The sequence below is a fragment of the Solea solea genome, chromosome 7, assembly GCF_958295425.1.
Source record: "Solea solea chromosome 7, fSolSol10.1, whole genome shotgun sequence".
Taxonomy (NCBI): Eukaryota; Metazoa; Chordata; class Actinopteri; order Pleuronectiformes; family Soleidae; genus Solea; species Solea solea.
This window is the reverse complement of record NC_081140.1, coordinates 17,862,769-17,871,709: the sequence shown is the minus strand read 5'-3', so window position 1 is coordinate 17,871,709 and position 8,941 is coordinate 17,862,769. Positions and strand designations below refer to the sequence as shown.

The following is an 8,941-nucleotide window of genomic DNA, read 5'->3' as shown; positions in this document are numbered from 1 at the left end:
GTAATGGAACACACACACTCGTGCTGGTTTTGCATTCTTTGTGTAGACTCTCATAGACATAATGCTTTCCCTAGCCCCTTACGCTAACCTTAACCATCACAACTAAATGCCTAACCTTAACCCTTACCCTAACCCTAAAACCAGGTCTTAATCATCAAAAAGGCTTTTAAAGTTGTATGGACAAGACAAAATGTCCTCACAAAGATAGGTTTGCTTGACAATGGGTCCACAGACACACACACACACACACACACACTGATGCATTCTTTGTGAGGACGCTCATAGACATACGGCCTTCCCTAGCCCCTTACCCTTAACCATCACAACTAAATGCTTAACCTTAACCCTTACCCTAACCCTAACAGTAACCCTAAAACCAGGTCTTAATCCTCAAAAGGCCAACTGTGTGTGGCCTACATAAGACATGTATTAGAAGTGAGGACCCTCATTCCCTAGCCCCTTACCCTAACCTTAACCCTAAAACCAGGCCTTTACAGGTGTGAGGACCAGCCGAAATGTCCTCACTTTCCCAAAATGTCCTCACTCACTCACGTATGGTTTTAAACGGTTTTTTGTTGGTCCTCACAAAGCAACAGATACATGAATAAACACACACACACACACACACACACGAACCCCTCCAGGAGCAGCAGCACCTTCCCGACTGTGGAATTACAGACAGGCAATAATCAGGTCAGCCCGCAGGTCCTCGGGGATCGGAGGTGTTCATAAACATTCCTGCTGCTCTTTTGTGTTACTTCCTGCGGTAAAACAGCAAATTTCGAGCCAACACAGACTGTAGCGAGTGCGCTGCTTCGCCCCTGGGTACACAGCATCTCTATGTGAAGGTACACACACACACACACACCTTCTCTGGGATATTAAAACACACTCATGCTTCATGTAGACATATCATCAGAATATTAACCACCTCATTAGCATAAAAAAAGCCTCCTAGTCATCCACATCTGATTTGACATTTGGCATTGAAATCAGTACCTCGACTTAAAATAATATCTAACAGCATTATACATTTCTTTTAAAGACTGTACACATGTGTGCGCATGCATGTGTGTGTGATATTATTTGAGGTTGATACTTGGAGCCAACTACCTCCTCCTCCATGTATGAACCTTCTACAAACAAAAGACCAAAAGAATACAAAGGCATGAATTCAGTGCATGCCTCTTTTTTTTTTTTTCTTCCAAGGATGCTTTTCAAAGATTTGACTCTTGCTCTGGAGTCAAACAAAAACCTTTCAGTAAATTGATTAGTCTTTTCAAACTTTTCAGGTTTTTCATGCAGCGCAACGTAAAAAGAAAAAAAAAGTTAAATATTCCACTTGCTCCAGCTGGAAAGATCACAAACATGAGTTTGTGATCTATCTTTACTGGCGTCACTGACTTGAGGCCTGCTGCAGGTGCACTGGGGGTTGATGACTCTTTACCTTTGAGAAAAAGAGATGTTTGTTTGACAGCTGTATGCTCTTTCTCTGGAGTAGAACTTTTTTTTCTTTTTTTTTTTGCTTTTTGTTGTGCTTGTGCATTTGGCATCATCTCATTCTCTGGCAGGTGAGGACACTGACAGAAATACTCCCTGCAAACTAAGATCAGGCAAGATACAAGAGTCATTTCTGGTTAAGCCCATTTCAAACTCTTGGCGCTCCATATTTTACTTCACTTACAGTAACTTTTGTTGTACTCGTTGTCATTCAGCTGGTCCTGTATTGTGGTCTGAAACTATTTCCTAACTGTCTTCTTAATGCACTCAGTAATGGCGTAAGAGTCATTTTTATTTTCATAATCGATTAATCTGTCGATTACTTTCTCAATGAAATATTTGTTGGGTCCATATAATGCCAGAAGATGTTGATCAGTGTTTCTCAAACCTCAAAATGATGATGTTCTCAAATGTCTCATTTTGTCCACAACCCATGATTTTTCAGTTTTAATGATTTATTTGTCAAATGGAGCAATATGTATGTAATATAGTTCTGAAACTATTTCCTGTGATCAAATACACTGTATGTGCAGGCAGAGTAGACCAAAACATAAAGACATTTTTACGGTGCAAAATTCCAATAATAGCCCATGAAGAAATTCATATTTATATATTTGAAAGTTAATTGGAGGATAAACCGTTTGAGGTGCACCATCTCATTTTCTTCTGTTGTTGATGGAGTAATGTTGATATTTTAACAAATTGGTAGACACCACCATATCACACAAGGACCCCACAAATACAAAACAAAACTTTTTATTATCTGCTATTTTGTATTTATCAGTTATTTATCCAGGAACGTTCCACTGAGATACAAGATCTCTTCTTGCAGTCCTGGTCAAGATAGCAGCACAAATGACAACAAATAGTTATGGAGACAAAAAAACAAACTATTTCAGATATAAAACTCACAACAGATTATAAAAGCTAAAAGGAAGTAATTAAAGCAGATTAAAAAGAGAGACATAATCAAAGTGCAGAAGTGTACTGGTCAAAAAGGCTGTGTAAAACAACAACATGTTTCTTTCATTATGATTTCCTTAAAACGCCTTTAAAGGTGTTTAAAGAAGGCTGTGTCTATAGTGAAATTATGTATTTACAGCATTTATGTTATTTCAGGATGGATTTTTTTCTTTTAACACATACAAATAGTCACTGATGCGGTCTAATTTCACCATTCTTCTTGTCTTTTGTCCACTCAGCAGCATTTCCCACCCCCCCCTCCCTTTGCCCCCGGTCAACCTGTCCTTCCCTGTAACAGGCAAACTCAGATCTAAATACTGTCCAGACCCTGAGAGCAGTTGGGCTCCTTGTCTCAGTGTCAACAAGTCTCCAGCAGAGCTATGTAAACAGAGCAGCCACAGCACAGGGCAAACTGTCAGGCCCTGATTACCCCCAATCACAAGGAAATATGAAATAAATCACAAGTGATTAGCTCTGCTCTGAGGCTTGGCATCGGTTTGTAGCTGTGGCCAAATCTGAGGGTCAGGTTTAATGCACCATAATAAACAAGTCAGGCTGGCTTTGTTTGTTTGCGTACCAGACTACACAAGGAATATTTAGCTGTTTTGATGATGGAGCTGAGAGGAGATGTGCTGTGTGTGATGAAGAGGCAGAAAGCGTATTAGGTTACTTTACTTACGTAAAAAGTAGCAATAGGAAAATATACGAATGTTCCACAACAAAGTTCTCTAACACCACAATGGTTTCAGGAGTACTGCGTGTGCCAAAGACGGAACAAATCATGAGTCATGAGTCATCATTAAATGATGTCTTCGACTTTCACAAAATGAGATCAAATTATTTTGCAATGTAGAAAACTATTGTAAAAATAAACGTGAAAAAAAGTAGCACAAAAATGTGAATATTTGGAATAGTACCTTAAGAATAATGTTATATATTTTGTTGTGTAGTGTACTTACATTAGCCACAACATTTCCAACACTCATTTCAGTCACTTTTTAGAAGCATCTGTCTCTGCTGTCACTTTGAGAGCAAAATTCCCATGAAACATCTGAATGAGGAAGAACTGCATTGTCTTTTGTTTTTTAATTTTATTGTACATATTTATTACAACTGGATCACCAGTACTCATTGCCGTTTGTGCATTCTGCTGCCGAAGCTCTGAAACGCACAAGAGAACCAAACGAGACAGCAAGACAGCAATTCCCATGATCCCATGCTGCTTCCCAGTGTCTTCAAACTAGGTCTTTTGTTTGTTTTAAATGAGAGACCCCTCGCGGGAGAAATAACACACTGTGTTTAAACGTTATTCTTGAGCAAATTTATAGAAAGAGAGACGATTAAAAAAAAAAGAAGAAAGAATGTCTGTGCAAGTTCGGGCCTGAATCTGACACGGTCTACTGTTGGTGTTGGACTGAAGCAGTTGTGGTTGTAGTGTTAAGATGATGAGCAAAGTGTGATAGTCCCATTATACTGTAGTGTGTCATTAAAGTATTATGGTTACACAGCTCAGTAGAAAAGAACAGTGGCAGTATAGACCTTATTTTCGGCAGAAACATGTGAAAGCCTGCCCCACACTAGAGGATTTTTAAATCTGACGTGAGTTTATTAAAAAGGTGGGAGACCGCAGAGATAACGAATTTTGTAACCGATGTTTTAATCCTGAGAAGGCACAAAGGAGACGATCTAGTCAAGACGCAGGACCACACACTTGGGGTTTCCAGGGTTTTGGGATCTCATAGGGATTACCTGAGCGTTGTCAGTTGATAGCTGGCGTCTTTGGATGTTTTGCGCTGAGAAGATGAAATGGTTCTAAACATACGTTCCCTGGTCAACTCGCTCTCATTAGCTATTGTGGGGTTCTGCTCACGCCCCAATCGCTGTTCAATCATAAATATCAAACATGTTTGATTTGAAATCGGGAAGACAGGTCTGTTAACCCCTCACACTGCAGGATAATTTGGCCAGATAATCTGTTCAAATCAGCCTAAAATCTGAAGGCACCCACGCCACGACTGTCGGAAAGGGCGCCAATTATCCTCTACTATGCTTAAGTAGCCATTATTTGTGTGAGAGACCTCCAGTTTTGCATTTCTGGTCAGTAGTTCTGTCGCTTTACGCAGCAAACAACTAAAAACAGGTATCGTGTGTGTGCAGTCAGGGGTTGCTGTAACAGCAACAGCATTTCATTAAAGCAAAAAGGCTTTAATGAAATGAATGAAGTTTAAGTAAGCACAGACTCTTTGTGCAACTTTTTCAAGTATTTGATCTAACTCAATTCTATCTAAGTAGAGTAGAGGTATGTGCTGCTACCCAAAGAAGATACACTACACAAGCTTCAAGCCTTTGCACAGAAGTTGAAGCATAAGAGAGAAAGCAAGAGAATGAGAACACGCATATAGAGAGAGTAAAAAAAAAACTCCAGGGAATTTCTGATTTGCCCCTTTGTTTTAGAGGTTTATTTCACTGCTGGAGCAGAATGTTTACCATCATGACTCAAACCGCTTGTATATCACCTCAAATGACCACTGAAAACATGAAGACATGCACAAATTGTTGACTGAAACTATGTACAACAAAGTTCTTGCATCCTGATTTGAAGCGTGTTTATAGAGCGTGACCTCGCAGGTCTCTTTCTCATCTCAGTCCAAATGTGGTCACACCTCTTCTCCCTCGGTGCCAGCATCTGTCTCCCTCTGACCACTTCTCCCCTTGCCTCACAGCTGCATTACAAAACCCTTTAAAAAAACATCTAAATTAGAAATCTCTGCCCTGACCAGTGTTATTACAATCTTTAACATGCCAGTAAACACTGATGAAGGCGAGCAGTAATGTGACCTGGATGTGGATTTATGTGGCCCTGTAAATGCCTGGCGAGCTGCTGGGTGGGTTTGTTGATGGTGTGGGCAGACTGGGCTGTTGTCAGCCTCAACACTGTCCTTCTGATCTCTTTCTCTCTCCCTCTCTCCCTCCTTCCCATTGCTAACAAGCCCTTTTATTTCTTTTCTGGGAAATCTGTTCTTCATAATATCACACACAGAGCTGGAGTGGGAAAGTGGGAAGACGCCAAGGCGAGGCAGAGGGAGTAAAACGTAGGAAGTCTTCCAGACAAAAAAAAGACTTGATTCCTACCATATTTCCTTTCCATGTGGATGTGGCGTTCTTCCAGTGATGAGGATGAGCTGTGTGTGTGTGTGTGTGTGTTGGTCAAAGATATAATTGAAGGTTTGTTCTCTCGCTGTTGATGGATCCGTGTTAAACAAAGCAGGCAAAGATGAGATTATACGCAAGTATGGACGAGCTCTGGCACCACCAGAACCATAAGACCATAGACCAAAGAAAAATGAACTAAACAGCCACCCTGAACGGAGATCACATTTATACAGGATTAGACTGAAATGACCATTTAATATCATCACAGTACTTGGGAAGCATGGTGAGGTTTATTGTTCCTTGCATCTCATTTTGTAATTGAATACATTTTAGTTGCAATAATTCCACTCATTCCACTGCAACTCATACACCTTTCACCTCTAGGGTTGATGCAGTTAAAACATGGGTAAGATTAAGGGATGTTTGTGGTAAACCAATGTTCATCATTGGCAGAATTTGTCAGCCTCGGATGTCGATGGAGAATTAATTGTTGACCCACTGACGCGTCCAAAAAAATCCCTATTAAGACATCTTAATGCTGCTTTAATGTCGTAAATGTTTACCCTTCACGCCTGGGAGACAATGATCAGTATGATCAGGGTCCATTGTGATATACCATTTTATAAATAATCAATCATACATTTAGCAGTTATCTTACCTTGTGCTGCTTTGGTTCCAGAAATAACTTTTCTAACACCAAACAAAAGAAACCTACTACAAACCTACTTCAGTCGCCTAAATGAGCCTAAATAATGCTGAAGGTCTTTAAAACTTCACAGTTGTGTAATGAGTTTCTGTATATTTTACATGATAGTGATTTGATTTGTTGTAAATACAGAAAGAAAAGTCTTTGTAAAACATCTTTGGGCCGTGTTTGGGACTTTTGAGGGTGAAAAAAATAAAACTCAAGAAGAGACTGAATCTATTGAAAGAAGAGGGCAGGATTAACGATAAAATGAATGACAAGCTTTGTGATGGCAGGAGGCAGCAGCAGCTCAGTGAAGAGCCCAGCATTCAGTTTGACCCTCACTGATCTCTGCTGTCTATAGCACTGAGAACCAAAGGAAGCTGATTCACTCTCAAAAAACACATCACTTGTCAAAAGGAGCTGTCAGACACTAAGGCAGGAAGGCACTTCAATTAGAAGATACAAAAGTAAGCCTGTTATCCTGGATGTGACATTTCTGTTGATCTGGCATTTTTCCTCCAAAAAGAGCACAGAGATGAGAGGGAGAGCAACTAAAGGGGAAAAGAGGAAAGAGACAGATAAGAGGATTTAGGAGTTATAAAACCAGGTTACAAGAAGAACATACATACTAGAAAGTTTCATGTATGTTTTCTATGTTTTCATGTATGTTTTCTATGATTTAGCCCATTACCTACAACCTACATAGCCTGTACTGTTCTTCACAAACCATTACAGCAGCTACAGATTACAGTAAAATAATTATGTATTGACATTTGATTTTCGAAATTCACAATTAGGGATGTGGTTGTTAATGCTGCATTTATAAATGCAGATAATGTTTCAGTGTCTTTCAATTTTTCTTCGCTTTCCACCGTTATTCCACTTTTCCCTATTGCCTCTCCTCTCCTCTCCTCTCCTCTCCTCTCCTCTCCTCTCCTCTCCTCTCCTCTCCTCTCCTCTCCTCTCTGTGTTCCGTGTTCTGTGTTGAGAGCACAACAGTGGAATTTGTTTTGCTGCCTCTCATCAGATTAGTGTTGATTTTTCTGCCGCCAAGCCGCAGTTCAGCAGAGTGGATGAACTTCTTTAACTGTTTATCAGAGGCACATTTACACTGCACCGCTACGCAGCCTCGCAGTTTGTTACCTGCCATTTACTATGAAATAAAAATCGATGGATGCTGAAATGTGATTTTACGGCTCGCTGTTATTGAGACCAATGATGATTTCCTGGGCAAGAGGATGTCAAATGTCAGTCCCATTGGTGTGCGGTTTTAACAGCAGAGAGCAGTATTATACAGTACAGTAACAGTAGTTTTCAGATTTGTTGGCATAACTGTGCTTGATATTTGTATCCAAAAAAAAATAGAAATAAAAATCTTCCAGTACTGCAACAGCCTTGTGGTCTCATGGTAGTTGTCAGAAATGATAGACAGCAAGTCAAAGTTCAGTATCACATCATATCAGTTGTTGCTGAAGTGACTGTATACTGCACTCCCATATCCCTTCAGACTCTGTCGTTTACCAGACTACAAGGGTTTCTCGGCTGCCCACAATAAAAACAGTAGTTAATTTGAAGCCTCTACACTCAAGTGGAGTTCTGTGCCAGACAATGGTGACACAGTGTCCTGTCAGAACAGTAATGACTGAGATTTACACTCTATTATTAGAGCTGGGCCCCTGTGACCTGCCCTTAGAGACTCCTTCCTCTCTAAACCAGATCCAATGAGAAAGAGGACACAGACAGACACCAGATCACAGCTAATGCAGTGAACCACCAGCCACAGGATCGCATTCTGATTAGATATAAAATGACAGTGTTATACATGGGCTTATATCAGTAGGTGTGTTTCCCATTAGCCTGTTGTAGTTTAATTTTCGGATTTGTGCCTAAAACCACATGAATGGAAACAAAGAAAATCTGAAAAAAGCCTTGAAAAATCACATTTAAGTTGGTGAATTGATAGCGTAGACACAAATAAGTGCAATGCAAACTGTTGCTGGACAAGAAGAGCAGAGAAAGAGGAATCAGTTAGCAGCATCAGACAGCACATTACCTCAACACTGTAATTTATACTGTAGTGATGTTTGTCATTCACTATGCCATTATGAAAGTCTAGTCTTTTGTCAGTGCTGTGTTAGTTTTTGACAACAGAAGCTACTATATTTGGAATAGCAGGGGAAGAGCCTGAGTAAGACCTTGTCCACTGCGCTGAATTTAAAAAAAATATGGGAAATGTTATTTTTACCATGTTTCCATCATCTGCTAGAAAGTGAATATTGTGAGTTTTTCTGAAATAAGCAGTAGTTGGCACAAAAGTCCAGGTCACCCCAGAAAGAAAGATAACAAGGCTCGATTTTATGGCGTAAATAAAGAGCACCGATAACTGTTGTCTCTATGCGGTCTCGTTTATGTCTCATCCGTCCTCCTCTCACCCACTGTATCTGCTGTATCTGTAAGGACAGCGAACTGTAGAAGTGGGGAGGGACATTTCAGTGACGTGATTTCCTCTTTTATCTGCAACTACATTTTTATTGATAAAAAAATTCAATACTTTTCCAAGATACAGTCGATGAAAGCAAAGTTTGTATGTGATTTTTCACTTGTATTTGCTTTTGTTTTTAAATTCATCTCAATGTG

General features: G+C 40.0%; 1 long non-coding RNA gene across 1 annotated transcript in view; it reads left to right on the top strand.

The window, feature by feature from the left end:
• The first annotated feature begins 710 nt into the window (after nt 1-710).
• Nucleotides 711-8,941, top strand: part of LOC131463215 (uncharacterized) — a 30,200-nt gene continuing 21,969 nt past the window's right edge. Inside the window, exon 1 of the long non-coding RNA XR_009240960.1 lies at nt 711-848. This is a non-coding gene — a long non-coding RNA (uncharacterized LOC131463215). The remainder of the gene's footprint in view (nt 849-8,941) is intronic.